Source organism: Rousettus aegyptiacus, unplaced genomic scaffold, assembly GCF_014176215.1.
Source record: "Rousettus aegyptiacus isolate mRouAeg1 unplaced genomic scaffold, mRouAeg1.p scaffold_m13_p_5, whole genome shotgun sequence".
NCBI classification, from domain to species: Eukaryota; Metazoa; Chordata; class Mammalia; order Chiroptera; family Pteropodidae; genus Rousettus; species Rousettus aegyptiacus.
Window position 1 is genome coordinate 24,357,411 of NW_023416308.1, and position 17,629 is coordinate 24,375,039.

General features: G+C 44.3%; 1 pseudogene; it reads left to right on the forward strand.

Moving 5' to 3' along the window:
• The first annotated feature begins 9,477 nt into the window (after positions 1–9,477).
• Positions 9,478–9,593, forward strand: LOC118603450 (annotated as a pseudogene).
• The last annotated feature ends 8,036 nt before the right edge of the window (positions 9,594–17,629 follow it).

The window sequence follows — 17,629 nt, forward strand, 5'->3', positions numbered from 1 at the left end:
TTGCCACACCATCTGTGCAGCCTTCCAGGTCTCCCGCAGCAAGTGGTTGTAGCCCACTTATGGCCAGATATTTCTGCAATTTCCGACATTTTTTTCCTTTAAGAAATTTGTATATAGCAAAAGCTGGGTTTGCTTTAGGCAGAGCATATGCTTCATATTTATTGGAATAAGGTTTCTAGTTCCTTCGCATTCTGTTCACTGATATTCCGTATGTTAAAAATATCTCCGCTTTTCCTCCTGATACTCAGTAGTAGGCAGTCACAGTTTTCCTCTGTAGTTTTTCTGGGTAGAAACCAGAACCTGCTCTCCGCAGCTCAGGGGAGTATTCTGTACCTTTGGAGAGGATGACCTGATTTCCCACCCAAGAAGAAAAATACTATTTTCTTACTCTCCACCAGTTTCACAGATAACAATATCAGCCAGCCTGATTCCAGAGAGCGAATACCCTTATTTTAGAAATGAAAAAGCTAAGGCCAAACACTTTGTCTCTCACTTAGGGATTCTGAATTCTGATTCTTCTTGCAAATCTACAGTATATTCAATGTAGGAAGCAAAAGAGGATCTGAACACTGACTGCAGTGAGTCTCAGGACTCAAGGAGATTGCAGATAAGCTCAGCAGGTGCACTCTTCCCAGCAGGAGTGGGCTGTAATCCCCTGAGGACCTCACATACTGAGACCACAGCTGTAACAGTGATTTCCCGGAGGTCCTATGGGGTTTGGGGGGGTTGGGGAGGGGAGGTAGCCAACATCCCTGCGAAGCCCCCAAGAGATGCGGGGAGCTACTGTCTCAGCAATGGGAAATGACTTTCATGAAAACTCCAGCAACAAGAGAACAATGAATAAGCCAGAACTGCACATATTTAAAAAACAGAATTTGGAGTTAAAATAGTACAATTAATATCCAAACTCGTGTGTGTGTGTGTGTGTGTGTGAGAGAGAGAGAGAGAGAGAGAGAGAGAGAGAGAGAGAGAGAGAGAGAGAGAGAAGAGAGAAGAGAGAAGAGAGGAAAGCAGAGAGACTGAGATGGTGGGGTGGGCAGATGTTTACAACTAAGAGATGTCCTTGGAAGAGATCTCGATTGAATGTGCCCTCACCTGCTGCAAGAGTAGGATAGAGATTAAGTTGCCAAGGTCAAAGCTGACTCTACTTTACTGGCCCCAACAGCCCCTGGGAAGACCTTTCCCCTCAAATCCATTTTTATGAATGACTTCAGCTTGTTTCCTTGTCCAAACTAGGAAGCTGTCCAGACCTGGGCTATAGGTTATGGCTAGGTAGACCCACTAGCAGATCAGGTACCCACCCTGGATCCCGACCTGACTTCTCTGGTCCTGGCCTCAAAAAGATTCTGTAAGAAGACCAAACTTAGGAACTCTTCGTATTTCCAATATTCTTTTATAAGCTGGTCATTTTTTACATAAAATGCCTTTTCTCGCATAAACAACACATTTGTTCATTCACTTGACAATTATTTAGAGAGTGACTACTATACCCAGTGGTGGAGACACAATGGTGAAAAACAGACACAGAGGTCACATTCCCAAATCAGTCCATTAAAAAAGCTATGTAATCAATAATGACACTACTTTTCGTGTGCGGGAGAATTGCATTCTGAGCCCCATCTTGGACTACCTGGAAAATAGCATTCCCTGCCTTGGCAATAGCAGTAGAAACTCCCACCTGGTCCCTGAGCAACTGCAGCCACAAGTAAGAAGCGCAAAAAGCACTACGCATTGAGTGCCTGCTGTATGTCTGGCTGTGCTAGCATCTCACGTTCAACTATGAGATACGATTCCACGAGACAGAAACATGCTCTCGGTTTACAGATGAAGAATCCAATTCTCAGGAGCCAAGTAAGTTGCTTAAGGTCATACAGTGACTTAGTGACTAAGCTAGATTTTGGTCCCAGGCTGGTGACACCAAAACCCATGTTCTTTCTTCAAGCCACCAACCGACTCCCTCAGTTAGGGCTTTGGCCCAGAAGGGGCAACTTGAGAAGGCAGGGACTGAGGGCATCTTTCCTGGGCTTTGGCCACAGGATGCCACAGGGCCGTGGGGAAGTGAAGCACACAGATGCACAGATCACTCGTCATCAGTGATTCTGAAACGAAGCCCTGAGTACAGCAGCTGTTTCTCCAACATGGCGCGTCGCTGTAATCCACCCCACTGCCTACCCTGGAATCCTCACAATGGATCATGTACATAAGTCACCAGGACTCATCTGGAGCTAAGAACCCTTATTTTCCCTGTGTGTTTTCTGGGGGAGACGTTGTAGGCAGAAGGAAGTAATAAGAGCCGCTTCTGTAATAGGAAAGCACACTGCCTGGGGCACGGACTTCTCTCCCCGTGGGAGCCAGGAAGCCAGGATTCCAGGGTTCTGTTCCAAGTCCTACCACACTTGGACCTGTCCCCTTGACCAAGTCACCCCACCTTCTCCTGTTTCTTCCCATATCATGTCAATAGGGTAATGCTCTCCCTGCCCTGTCCCACTGAGAGACCCCATGGAATGCCTGTGCTTAGAAACCACCAGCTGTGTGCGCCCTGAGTAACATCCTTCTGTTTCTGCCCTAGCTAATGCCTCTTTCACCTTCAGGTGATTACTGTCTATGGCACTATACAGGGGTGGCCCTACTTATCTCTCAAATGTCTTTAGACTTATTTGATTGACTAAGATGACTGTTTCCTCACCACCACCCCAGGGGCCCAACAAGGTTATCCTGACTTCTAATTGCTTAGGTGAGTGCAGAGGAGAGCCAACAGCAGCTTCAACTTAAAATGGAATGACTCTCAGCCTGGGTACCTGATTTCTGGTTCTTCCTCTGCCACTAATCAGATCTGTGTTCTGGGAAAGTCATTTACCTCTCTAGACCTGTTTCTTCATTTGTAACAGAAGATTAAACCAAGTGTCTTTAAGAGTCTTTGCAGTTTCCTGATTTTGATCCCCTTATCTTGGAATCTGAGCCATCTTACACTTCCTTTTATTTCATAACTTTAGGAATGATAAGGCTCCGTGGGTTGATCCAAATGGACACGTAGAGACATGCACACAAAACCAGGCCCCTCTCAATTATGCACCTGGTTAGACCCCTAGTGTCAGTTTCTGAGAGGCACCAGTCCTACCACTGACATCAGGAGATGTCTTAAACTAGGGCAACTGCTGTCTCCCCGACTCTATACCTTCTCCCCAGCACGCAACCCTTTGCCCCAGTCCAGTTCATGGAGGGTTTCTTCTGCACAGCAAGTGGCTTCCAACCAGACGGGTCATCTCTGAAGTTAGAGGGGCAAAGCTGTAACAGGAGATTTCCTCACCCCAGCCATCTGCATCACAGCCCCAGGACAGTTTTGCTCTGCTCCACACGCCCTGCGTGGGCTGGCTCCTGTTGCTAGGAGAACCTGACCATTTGCATTTCCGCTGCTTTTATTTAGATCAGCAGCCGCACTGCTGCAGGAACACAGGGTATTTTAAGAAAGACAGGAAAGGGAAGGGTGCGGGGGAACACCTAGCATGGGACCTCCTTCCCAAGTGCCTCCAAAACACTCACACCAAGGTGGCGCCCAACCCAGACCCCCGCCCCACTCAGGCCTCTTGCCTCCTCTTCCATGAACAGCACCATCTCTGGGGCCTGACACCTTCACAAGCACCTTTAAGTACAAGAACTAAACAACAAAATCTTCTTCCAAGAAAAAGGTCAGGCCTTGTGTTCAACCTAACACACACAGAGCGCCAGTTTCCCCACCCGAATGCAACAAATAGAAATACTCCTAGATTCCATAGCAATTCTCCAACCATGCTAAACACCTGATCTCCACAGATGGCTCATGTTTTCTCCTTTCTCCTTGCCCCTTCTCCCCAGTCACTGTCCTGAAGGTGAGGACTTGACTTTTCCTTCAAGGCCTTGAACAAACCATTGTTACCTTCCCAGATCCTCCTTCGTTCTATTCATCTCTCCCTCCTTATTCTAAAAATATGGCACCTTATCACTATTATCTTTGTTTCAGACCCCCACTAGACAATGAACTACTAGAAGCCAATGTCTATGCAATTTTTATTTTTTAATCCCCTTCTTACCTCTAGAATAGTTGGCTCACAGTAGATGCTCATTAACGCTTTTTAAAACTTGTTCATCCACATCAAACACATATTGAGCTCTACCAAGAGTTGTATGTGATGGGTAATCACAAAACATTCCCTATCTTTAAGGAGCTCTTAGAACAGTGGGGGAAGACGAGTAAACAATTTTAAACTATGTGATGAAAGTTGTAATGAAGATATGTTCAGAACTGCAAGAACTTTCCTGAGGCAGAGGTGAGAGTGGGGTGGAGTGTGAGCAAGGGAAATCGGAATAATTTCATGGTGCTGACTCATGAAGAGGATTAAAACCACACCATGAGATGACCACTCCAAAAAGATGGAACACCTTGTGCAAAGGCACAAAGACCTCAGAGAAATGAACTGAATTGAGTTGACCACCAGGTCCTTAACCAGTGGAATCTCACACTGGTCCAATTCATTTCTCTGACACTCACACTCCAGACCCATCCCTATTTACATCTTTTCTTAAGAAATAAAAACGTCTTCTCTCTCCTCAGGCACCAATTCCAAGCTGTGAGGAGCAAAGTGCTGCCAGGGAAAAAGACAATTATGAGACACCAAACAGAGCTGTTTGTAGACACACACAAAGCCCCCTGGAGGGCCATGTTCCTCAATGGAACAATCACCCATTTATTTAGCCTCCTTTCAAATAGCCACCCTTTTCAGAGGCTAAGCCTGCCAACCTCACACAGGAGGACCAGCCTCTGAGGACCAGTTGTGAACTCAGAAGTGGCCGATGGGACTAGAGACAAAGTGGGCACCTGGACGCTCAGCCTTTTTCTTTGGTCAGCTTTGTCTGGGCAGTGCACAAGAAAACCTGGAGAGATGGTAAGATCTGTGCCCCACCCTCCAAATCCAACATTCTTGACCTTTAGTGAGACAGAGACTGCAGCAATTTCTAGTTGTCTGCCATTCTCTCCTTTTCTCATAAACAGAAAAACCAATTTTATGTGTGGAGTTGCTATATGATCCGCTCAAGGACCATATCTCCCACCTGGTTTCGAAGGCGAGTGTAGATAGCAAAATGAAAGTGGATTTCTGGGATAGCCCATTAATAGGGGAACAGAAAAGTGAAGTGCAGCTTTTTTGCCCCCTTCTCCCTCCCTATCTTTCTCCTGCTTCCTGCCTAGAAGGCAGATGTTTAGCTAAGGCTCTAGCCACCGTCTTGAACCGTGAGGTGAACTCAAAGATGGGTACCACATGCTGAGGGAGGCACTGTGGAGCATCATACCAGCTCTGATAGAAATTCACAATATTCTCCAAAACGTTATGTATGTGCACACACACAGTTTTGCAAACAATTTCCAGGGTGTCATGAACACCCAAGTCAGTGCATACATCGCAGGTTAAGAACCCTGCCTTAGGATGGATGGTGCCAGGTGGGTACTAGACTTTTTTAGGAGGATCATTTGGTAAATTACATAAATCTCTAATTACTATGCTGTACACCTGAAACTAACATAATATTGAATGTCAACTGCAATTGAAAAATTAAAAAAAAAGAACTCTGCCCTAGAGATGCAAGGAGAGCCAGCTCCACCCCAAATTCTTAGATCACTCTTGCTAAAGTGGGGAGGGACTAGGACTGAGTTGTGGCCATCCCCTGTAGTCTGATGAACCCTCTTCCTCTCCCTCAAATTCCAGCACTCTTGCCTCATTCCTCAGAATGGTTCTGAAGCAGGGCTCCCACCCATCTTCCCTCACCTCCTCTCCTTCCCTCTCCCCAGCTATTTACCCTGGGCTGCCAATCCCACTCCAAAGTCACTTTATACCAGGAAGGAAATTAGCATTTGTGTTGGGACAGAAAGTGTCACTGCTCAGCTCTCACTGTCATTCTGCTCTTAATTAATATCTAACCTTGGAGAGATTGTGCAGCAGACGGAAGTGGCTGATGGGAGAACGCAGCCCGGGCTGGCTCTCCTTTTCAACGCTGCCTCCCCCACTTCCGCCTCCTCTCCCAGTACCTGCAGACCCTGAAGGACCCAGACAGCCCCATGGGAAGTGAGAAGGAGCGGCAGGGACCCTCTATTGTACTTTCGAATTTGCTCCCTCCAATGTCTTGTCTAGAGAAACTTGCGGCAACAAAATGAGAGCAGCTGGAGCCCAGAACCTGGTTCCTGGTGCCCAGAGCGAACCCAGGCCTGGCCTGCCTGGAAGAATGAAGAGACAGGAGATGGGGGAAAGAAAGCAATGCAAATGTGCCCCTCAACAGATTATATTTAATGCACTATTTTTAGTTGCCTTCAATCCCTCGGGGCTGTCAGGGCGGTTGCAGCCCCACTCCCCCGGGATAGGAAATGACAGGCATTATTACCCAGCCCAGAAGACTGGTGCAGTGCGTGGTGAGTGGGGGAGGTGCTGCCTTGCCAGCTCCAAAATTTGGAAACTTAACTTCCAACGGGAAATTGAGGACACTGAAAAAGATCAGGCTACATACAGAAGGCCCACATGACCCCTCCTCCGTTCCCAGCCGGCCTGCCAGACCATCCTCAAATACACGTCCACTGGGCCCAGACCAGGAGTGTGGGAGTCTCCTCAGTCACCAACCGGCTCCAAAAGTAGGTTATACAACACCCCTCACTGCCAAGTTCTTCCTTCTCTCTAATCTTAGCCCTGCCTTCGGTCTAAGCCTGTTTCCCCTTGCTCGGCATGCAGAGGCATAGGAGAAGAGCTGGTCACCATCCCCCAGCAAGATAGCCTTTCTTTGTCTCAATAAAATGATTCCGTTTCCTCTGGGCCTTCGCTTCTCCAACCTGAGTCATTCCAGTTTCTTTAACCTTACCACACATGTCATGATTTTAGCTCATCTTGTCACTCCTCTAACCCTGCTCTAAAAATATCCCCAAGTTCCTCCTTGGAAGCTGAACAGAAACTGGCCCTTCTCCATGAAGCACCTGAGCATCAATTTGAATGGAAGAACTTATCACGTACTGTCTCAAAGAGGTCTTTTACTTGCCTTAGTTACCTTGCCTCTCCATAGGATCAAACTCTCCTGACACGTCATATCCTCGACTTCTGTGACCTCCCTCGCCCCAGCTATGTGCATGACTTATAAGAAGTGCTGCATACATTTTCATTGTGTTTAGGTTTAAATGAGATGAATATGTAAAATTTTTCAGCGAAGTAGTTATCATTTACTTCGTGGTGTCTAAGTGGTAGTTTTTATTATTGTGGTGCATGCTAGACCTCTGGACAATGCTTGTTTTCTAAACCATAGCACACTATTCTATTCATTCATTTCATAAATATTTACTGAGTTCCTACTACATATCAGGCACCGAGGTAGATGCTGAAATGTCAAAATAAAAGACCACATCCTGGTTCTATAGGTGTTCATAGCCTGGCGAGGAAGATGAAATGTAAACAATTACTAAGCAGTGCGGTATCTGCTGGTAAAGTGCCAGGGGAATATGGACAAGGAGGGGACTGACCACAACTCCGTACTATCCTGATGCCACTTATTAGACATTGATGTGGACATGTTTGTGACTGCCAGCGACCCGTCTTCGGGCTGGCCCAGTCCACATTGTCCTGGAGTGTTTGTCAGTATCATCTGCACACAGCAAAGAAGGGCCAGGCAGAATCCTTTTTCACAAAATTTGGCATATGAATGCAAAGAGATACAGTCTCCTTTTCTTTGGTAGTTTTGGGCCTGTCTGCAGCCTTCTCACCAGTCTGAGGGGTAACCTAACACAGAGAGACTCGGGGAAGCACTGCTGAAAGACGGCAAGAGAAGTGGAGACCTGACAGCACCTGCAAGTCTGGCCATGCCGACCCAGTTAAGTGGCCCAAGAAATCGTTGTTTTTTAAGTTAGTAACTCCAGAATAAAACAGAAGCCTGAAGAACATCTTCAATACCAAGATGCCCTTTCCTGGAAGGGAGTAAAGGGATAGAATCCCAGCTCTGCTGCCTACCACCTGTGTGGCCTTGTTCAAGTTCCTTAGCCTCTCTGTTTACCCACGTTTCTTGTCTGTAAAACATGGATAACAGTATTTCCTTCATGAGACTATTGTAAGCATTACATGACATAAAGTACTGAGATGGGCATACATTACTCAGCCTGGTTGGGAAGAGCCCCCTTTCTTCTGCTCTTCCCCCACTCTAATTGAAGGGTTCTGGAGGGCACTGCCAATCATATAATTCAGCTGCCACACGTTTGTGCCACAGGCTAGGTCAATTATAATACTTCATCCTCATAGCCACAGGGACTGGTATAGGGATGGGCAGGCAGCCCAGGTCTGGTTTATCAGACACCTTGTCTTAGAATTCCGAAATTATTATTAATGAAGTTGGGATCAAAGAATGATATTTCCTCTTTGGTCCCAAGGCTATAATGATTTAACGTTAGAGCTGCCTGAAGCCCTGATTCCCATATTATGGAGATGACAGCATTAGGCAGAAGAAAGCAGAGACAAGAGATAAAAAAGGAAGAAGAGAGTCTTGATAAGATTTTGTATTCCTGGATCTCGTTTTTCCTGAAGCTTCACCTCTGCCCTGGCAGTGACTTATGCTTTTACGCTAATAGAAGTTAGATTTCTATTCCTTATGACTGAGAGAGTTTTGATCAATACTTCAAAAAGTGTAAAGCAGATTGCACATAAGAAATGCTCATAATAAATATTTGGCACAGAAAGTGCTCCCAATAAAATAATTTTAGATCTTCTAGACTAATGAAATTTCTAGTTTAAGGTAAATTCAGAAGTCCTTGTATATATGTACTGGTTTACAATAATGATAATGGATAATAATAAGTGCCCTCCCAGTGTTTCAGAGTTTTCTCCTTAGAGGTACAAGTCATTCCCATGTACTAGTGAAAAGTAATGCCCATTTTAAAGGAGACGAGCCTATTTTAGCCAAAGAACTGGCAGAGAATCTTTGTCCCGAAAATATCTAATTGACCCTTCAGAATATCAGCACAAGTAGGTGGGCAACTGCATATGTATATATATATATGGGCTATGAGTGTGGTCTGCAGGAGTGGTGAGGAGGGGAGCCACGGGCTGAAAGAGCTCTCTAAAGGCTGTACAAACAAGAGATTCTGGATGAAGATCCACTCTGCCTGAGATCTCTTTCCTTCCAGTGCTAACCTAGGAGAATTTTTATTTTTATTAAAAGAAGTGGGTTGTTTTTTCATTGGGTGGTCTGATCTGTTTAATCCCAGTTCCCTTGAATAAATTTATGTGTTAATGACTTCTGCCTACCCAGCTAATCCAATGACCTGTTAAGACCAGACTTTTGCTCCCATTTATTTAAAAATCGAAGATCTACCACCTATCACTTTTTAAAAACCAATAGAGGACGTGGTTCCATAGTGTAGCAGTTAGCACATCTGCTTTACACACAGAAAGTCCTGGGGTTCACTCCCCAGTGGAGCCACAATCCATGGTCTACCGCCATGCCACCCTGAACAAGCCCGATGTCTAATCTCGGAAGCTAAGCAGGGTCGGGCCTGGTTAGTACTTGGATGGGAGACCACCTAGGAAGACCAGGTGCTGTAGGCATAGGTTAAAAATATACATAAAAATAAAATAATAATAATAAATAACTAAATAAAAACCAATAGAGACCAGCCATGTGGCTAGAGATAAAATGCCCAAACCCATCCAGTCCTCCTCTATCTCTGAGTTCTCATCTCTGTCTTAAAGGAATTTTTCTTAATCGTCAGTAAGTCTAATTATAGCAAGCCCACACACCAGACATGGGACAACTGGGAGAGGTTGATGTGATAGAAATGCTGAGAGAGAAGAGGGGACAAAGGCTTTGAGCGTGACTATAGGAACTATAAATGGTCATTTAGAATCCTACCATGGTTCCTTCAATTCAGCAGAGCCAATCCAGAACACCTAATTAGGAAGGCAAACTGCACGAGACCGCATAAACTCACGTCCAAATTATCAACTGTTCCAACCCAGAATTCTCAAAGTCTGTCATCAAAGAATCCAGGAATATAACCTGTATGTGCAGTGCCCAACTTGTCAAAATGATAGGTATGTTGATCTGATACACTCGAACACCTCTTATATTATTTTGGCATATTAGGAATCTATTTGTGTAATTCTTATAGAAAGCCTGAATGATAAGGGCTTAAATATACAAAAGTTTTTTCCTCACTGTTTTATCATTTGCTGTTGCTTCGCGTCAAAAGATAACTGATGCAGCTATCAAGTCTGTATTCAAGGCAGAAATAAGGGGGACTGGTGGTGCCAGCTGTGTCTGCCTCTTCCTATCTGGAAAGCAAAAGATTCCTGGAAGATCTCTCAGCAGAAATCTGCTTATATCTCATTGGCCACATCTGGGTCTTGTGACTCACCCTCGCTGTCATAAGAGCTGAAAAAGTAGAAACAGGCTTAGACTGATTATGAAGCATTGTCAAGTCTGGACTCCTGACCGTCCCAACAAAAGCACAGTTCTGTTAGCAAGCAAGAAGAGGGAATGCATGGATCTTGGCTTAGGTAACCAGCAGTGTATACCAGCATGGTTTTAAGATCTACACATCCTCACATAATATCCCAAATGTGGAATTTTCTTGTTGTTATGAACTGACACATGTTTAGCAAAATCGTAAAGCGGCCCAGCTCAACCATCTTGTTCCCAGGAGAACAGAAAGCACTCTCTCTTCTTTAGGGACCAAGCTTTATATTCTTTCACTTCTGAAGAACACCTACTAAATAGGATTATGTCTACTGTACTGATCTTGGTCTCCTAGGTAGGTATATGTGAACATGTATCACCTATAGAAAGACTATTTAAAAACCTTAAGCCTTCAGGGTCAAAAGGACAGAGCAGTTTTACCTAGCATGCTCTCTAAGCAGCAGGAACATTTCAACTAACAATCCAATCCAAAAACAGCTCATGTTCCAGCACTCCCCACCCTCACCCCACTCCAACACACAATCCCACGACAGGCAAAGCAGAAATAACAAAAGTATATCAGCCTAAATAACTATTGGTACTCACCTCCTTAAACTTAAATGCTCCACCCAAATGACAGAAGAACAAAAGCTTGTAGTTATTAACCCTTGACTTACCAGTGCCTCAGTCTGATGAAAAAGAAAAAAAAAAAAGTCGAACAGAGCAGACATTATTTCCCAGGGTTAGAGCCAAGGTTAATCTGGGTAGAACTACTCAAGGACATTTGACCAACTGACCAAATTCCTATGTCATGATGTAGTCCCAAGGGTGTGTGACATGTCTTTCATGTTGAGCGGTGTCCTTGAAGAAGCTTTCTCTTGCAGGTGGCTGCCACCCATGCCCTACAATAGCTGAGTTCTAATATCTGTTCACCTATATCGTGGCCATATTGGATGACAAACTACTAGGACAATTATGTCAAGGTCTCCTTCCTTTTGAAGTCCAAAGGTAAGAGACCTTTCTATACCAATGTTTAACCATTTTCGCTGAAGGTAATAGGAAAATTCAGAAGAAGATGATGGTTGGTAACACAATCTCTAGCCAGATGGCCAATCTGTCTTGGTTTAAAGAAAGTGATGGGCTCTCAATTCCTTATAAATGGCAGCGGCAGGCTGGTCTTCATCCACCCAATGTGCTGCTGTGCTGCTGGTTTGACCTGGCAGGCAGAAGTCATTAACACATAAACTTCAGAAGAATTAAAATCAACTGTCGGACCACCCACTTTTAAAATAAAAATAAAACCTTCCAAGATCATCAATGGAAAGAGACTCCAAGTGGGACAGAGCGACACCACGACTTTGACTCTCATCTTCCGAAGGCCAGCTTCCTGTTGAGATGTCTCACTAATGACTGCTGCCACCAAGCTGGCTGTTCTACCACGGGCTCCCTCGTCTAAGACCAAGTATAAAACTCTTCCTTAAAGGTCCCCCGGCTAGAGATTGCATAGCTAAGATAAAGTTGAAATGCTTAACCAAGGTAAAGGAAGAAAATAATAAAACAGAAATAGAAACATTAAATGAGATAAAATGGTTTACAGGCATAGATCCTTCCCAGGCTCTCAGGCTCTCTCATATTCTGCCTCTCATACTGCTCCTATGAAGCAGGGTCACCTCATGTGTGTATAAACATATAAATATGTGTCTATATGTCTCAGCTCCTCAGAATGGAAGCCCCGACTGAATCTCAGAGAGGTGAGGACTTGCTTCCCTATTTAAGGCCCACCTACTGAGTTCTTGCTAAAGATGTACCTGGGCCTCTAACAGAATTATGGCCCCTGCCAATTAGATCAAGCCTGACCACAGAAATATGCACTTTTCCTTACCCCTCGCTCCCTCTTGACAATATTATTTATTTACTCCCTTATTAAGTCCATCATTCAAAAAATATTTATTTAGTATCTACCATATCCCCAACATTGAGCTAAGGCTACAGTGTTAAAAATAAAATAAAATAAAATAAAATAAAATAAAATAAAATAAAATAAAATAAAATAAAATAAAATAAAATAAAATAAACTTTTGGGGGGCTGGGAGAATGGGGTGAAGCATTAAAGAAGTACAAATTAGTAGTTGAAAGATGGTCACGGGGATGGGGAGGATGGTGTAGGGAATGCAGTTAGCATTAATATATTGGCTAGATGGGAAACCAGAGGAGAGAAGGAGCAATTAGGGGGATCATTTTATAAACTATATAAGTGTCTAACCAATGCACTGTATACTTGAAACTAATAATAATTCAAAAAGCTCTAATCTCTTTCTTTATGGAGTTACCATGCCAGTCTAATAAACATATGCTCTAAAAATAAGTATTAAAGAGTCCTTATATTTCAGAGACACATACTTAAATATTAATGAATAAAATGATAATGGGGGAATCATTAGGAATACAGATTAAATAAATTTGGTGATGAGCTGAGAATTATTGAATGTGAATGATGGATACAGTGGAGTTCATATACTACCTTATTCATTTGCATATGTTTAAATTTTTCTTTATAAAAAGTTTTAAAAAGTATTAATACACAGCAATAATTGCTAGATGCCAAACGAATGTCAGCCATGGCCAGTGAATCCAGATCAAAACCACTATTCAATGCTCTCAGATTAAAATGTCAGCCTGGAGGAGTGTGGGGGTGGAATACTGACCCCCACACTGACATGCTCCAAGAGACATTCATTCTGGATGATTGTAAGAGGGTCTCCATCTCATGAATAACAACTTTCCCCCTTCTGCACTGAGGCAGACAATGATGGGGAGAATGGCCTAAACTCCACTTGATATACATTGCTGGTAGAACCAGGAATTTCTATTATCTGACTGCCTGGCTGAACCACAAAAGGAGAATGAGTCTTAAAATGGACTAAGGAATAAGATAAGAATTATACTTCATATAAGTCTTTTTATAAAAACCAATTAAAACAAGCATTTGTCTGGACCGAAATCGAGGTGGTTATTAGGTTTGTATTAGAATTTCTCATTAAAATATGAACAAAGTGGTTGTTACCTTGTTATAAAAGTGATAGTGTTGGTCCTAACAGACAGGATGTGTGGTACAGAACAAGTACCACTTGTCTGAGGCAATGAGAAACAAGTTGCAGCCCACCTCCAGGACTTTGACCTACTCTGAGACACGGAGAAAAAGGAGGTGGAGGGGGAGGAAGCAGACACCTGACACACCAGTAGGAGGAGCAAGGGGTAGGTGTGTGTTAGAGCTCCGAAGAATAGCAAGACTGTGCAGCAAACATGAGCACACATCTGGTGTGTACCTGGAGGTCCTGGCAGGCTCCAATTTGTCACCATAGATAAAGTCAGAGTGTTGAACTTTAGACATGAAATGCTGTGTGAGGGGAAGAAGACTGGGACTGCAGTCCTTGAGGCCTTTCTGAACTGCGGTAGTATAAGCTAACGGTGACACTAAATTCAGTGCCTGGCTTACAACACTTGCCATGCTTGAAATATCTTTCTGCCCGTTCCCAGCCCTCTCTACATCTCTGTATCCTATTCTTCCTCCAAACCATCTTCATTGAGGAAGCCTTCCTTGATCATCTAAATTCTCAATCATTTCTCCCACACCTCAACTCCCAAGTTTACTGTCTGCACCATTCATTTGTATCTATCACTTATTATTTTAGGAGATATAAATATATCTCATACATATATATGTATATATATATGTACACACACATATGTGCTTCTATCAATAAACTATAAGATCCAAGAGAGAAGAGACTATGTCTGATTTGTAAGCACTTAACCCATTCCATCTACCCTAGTGCAAGGCTGAGAGTAGTACATAGCAGTTTAGAGGTGAAAAGACACAGAATTCAAAGTCAGAACTCCTACATTTTAGCCCTAATTTTGCAATTCACTGGAGTCCTAATTGGACAAGTCACAAGTCACTTAACCTCTCTAGGCTTTGTTTCCTCTTCAGGAAAGGAGTTAAAAATACCCCCGTGTTAAGTGAAATAAGTTAGACAGAGAAAGACAAATACTATATGATTTCACTCACACGTGGAATTTAAATAACAAAATAAATGAACAAACAAAACGGAAACAGACTCATAGGTACAGAGAACAAACTGATGGTTACCGGATGGGAAGAAGGTTGGAAGGCTGGGTGAAAAGGTCAAAGAATTAAGAAGCGCAGCTTGGGAGTTACAAAAACAGTCACAGGGACGTAAAGCACAGCATAGGGAATATAGTCAATAATCAATAATATTATAATAGCTATGTATGGTGTCAGAGGGGTAATAGACTTATCAGGGGAGATCACTCTGCAAATTATATAAATGTCTAACCACTACGCTACACACCTGAAACCAATATAAAATAATATTGAATGCCAACTATAATCGAAAATTTTTAAAAAATAAAAATAAATAAATTAAAATATTAATGCCCCATGCACAGTTCTCAAGAGCACCAAATTAAATCATGGACATGGAAGCACTTTGTAAAGCACTATTTGGTTTTGGGATAAGGTTACTATTCTGCTCTGAGTTTTAATCTGGACTCATCCATTTAATGACTGTGTAGCCTTGGGCAAGTTACTAATCCCTAGAAGCCTTCACTTCCTCATCTGAAAAATAGGAGAGGTGATGCCAGCTCACAGGGTCATTGTAAGAGTTACATGAAATCACATATACGATTAGACTTGCACAGCACATGGCACTCCGTAGTTGATCGGAAGCGTGGGCTCCTTCCTCCATCTTACCAAGCATATTATATTAAGCTTTCATATTGTGACCCTAGCAGCACCCTGCACAGAGTAGAAGTTCAGAAATATTTACTCTTCTGAATAATACTGCTAACGATAATGATGCTGATGATGACTAACAAGGACTGTTGGTAAAGATGAGTTATTAGTCACCTAATGTCCAGCAAGTCCGATTTTATATTTGAAGGCACGCATTGAGTGGTGTACTTCTCCCCCTCTCCCTTATGACATCTGGGTGAGGGTGGGAGGAGGCCTCCAGTCTGGCAGAGGCCCCTTTAAAAATGTGCCCGGGCTCCTCCTCTGCCAACCAAGTTGCTAAAAATACTACTATAGCAAAAGCTGAAATGTTTGCACAGAAAACAGAATTTTCTGCTACCTCCATCCCTTCCACTCAAATGGGTAAAATCCTAACCCAAGAAGCCCCCATATGAGCTTGCCCAGAGGCACAAGTCTCTTCTGATCATGGAGTCCCTCTGTGGGCTTGAGCTGGGATGTTATGTTCAGAACATGCCTACTCCCAAGGGAAGCCACAAGTATTGGCAAATAGCTTGCCATGTGTAGTAGCTTTTTTCTCTGCTTACAAGGACCAACTCTCTCTAAATCCCCTCCATCTGTGGCAAGAAAGATCTGTATTGGACCTCAGAAGCTTCCCACTAATCCATCTTTTATCCTCTCTTTTGTCTAACCACCTCCTCTTCTGCCCACCTGGGCTTCTAGTCAATTTCCTCCTCCTCGGTGCTCCCTGCAGGATCCAGTCCACCCACCCACATGCCCAGCTCCCTCTCCGACCTGGCCCTTCAAAAGCTTATTTCCCTTCCAGGCTTGTAGTGTTTTTCCTTCAATATCTGTAGGGGCTGAGAGTTTTTGAGATTCCAAGGGTCAAGGAGGGCAATGACAGACCCAAGCCCAGCTGGTTAATAGGTAATGTTCCAAAAGCTGACCTTGGCATCCAGGCCCGAGGCCAAGCAGTCCTCTGTGGGGAGTGTCATCGCGCGCGCACTGCTCTGCCAAGGTCCAGAGCCTCATAGAATGACGCAGCCTGTTTCTCAGAGCAGCAGACCCAGGCATTCTGCTCTGCTCCCTATCCCTTTTCCTAGCTCATCCATTTGAGAATCAGAGGCTCAGAGGTTCATCCAGCCCACCTTGCTGATAAACCTTGTCCAGAAGAGGAACCCCTTACCAGGGGAAGTATATGTCCCAGATGCGTGATGGAGGAGGGGTCCACTGCTGTGTGTGTCTTTGGATGTCCATGTGTAGCAACATGCCCACAATGAATGTGTGGATGTGTGTGTGTGTGTGTGTGCACGCGCATTCTGGGTCTACCTGTATATGCCATTTAAATGAGGCCGTACATGTTGCTACTCGTGCCTCTGGATATTTGAGTTTGTGAATTTCTGTCTTTTCATTCCTGTCTCTGCCTTCCTCTCTGTCTACCTTTTCCTCACCTCAGAGCCTGCCCATCCCCCAGGGCAAGCTCTGTGGCCAGTTTTGCGTAGGCGCCTCAAGTGGGCTATTGCTGAAATGGCTGTTTTGCGAATGGAACTGACAGTCACTGTATCTGTTTCTCCCATAGGCCCGCCAGTGTTCAGAGACACCCTCTCCCTACACAAAGGTGTCTTTTAGGAAGAGGGAAGGGCTGTGCTGCCTGTGTGGGAGTTTGGGGGGAGGCTTGTTGTAAAGATACCCCCCCCCTCCGGCTCTGACCAGCAGGAAGAGGGCCCAGAGGCAGCACAGGCTGCAGAGGGACGTTGCCTAGCAACTTGGGAGACTTTACTGCAAACTCACTAAATCCCGAATTCCTCAGCTCTAATTTGGGAAGAGAAAAGCAGAGTCCAGGCCTCATATCCACTCTGGCCCTGATTTACTCCTTTTTTCTCTCCTCTGGATTCTGGAGTTGAAGTCCAACAGGAACGGGCACAACTTAAGGACCCAGATGTGCACATCATTTAGGCAAGGGCCTGAGTTCCCCCGACACACTGCCATTTGGTGGAAGTGGGGGATGGAGAATGTGCCAGAGACAGATTGGGGAACAGATTTTCAGCTATAAGGTGGGTGGGTCCCAAATATGCTGAGAGAGACACCCCTACACCCCAAGCCCTGGAACCTGCCAGCATCCAGCTCAACTTGGAGGCCCAAGCTGGCTAACCTTGTCCTCATCAGGAGTGGCCACTGGAATTTCCTTCCCACTCATTTTCCATTTGCCAAGCAAAGCCCATGGCAAAAACGTTCGGGTAGGAAGGAAACTACGGGTTCACTGAAGTGCTGTTTTTGGATCCCCAGTCCCAACCAGAGCCTCAGTTCCTCTCCTTGTTCTGCTTTAGTCAACAGGCCTGAGTAGCACCCATTCTTTCTTCCTTCTCTCCCGTGGGACCTTAGCTGAAAAAGAATTTCCTTTTAGTTTTCTCAGAT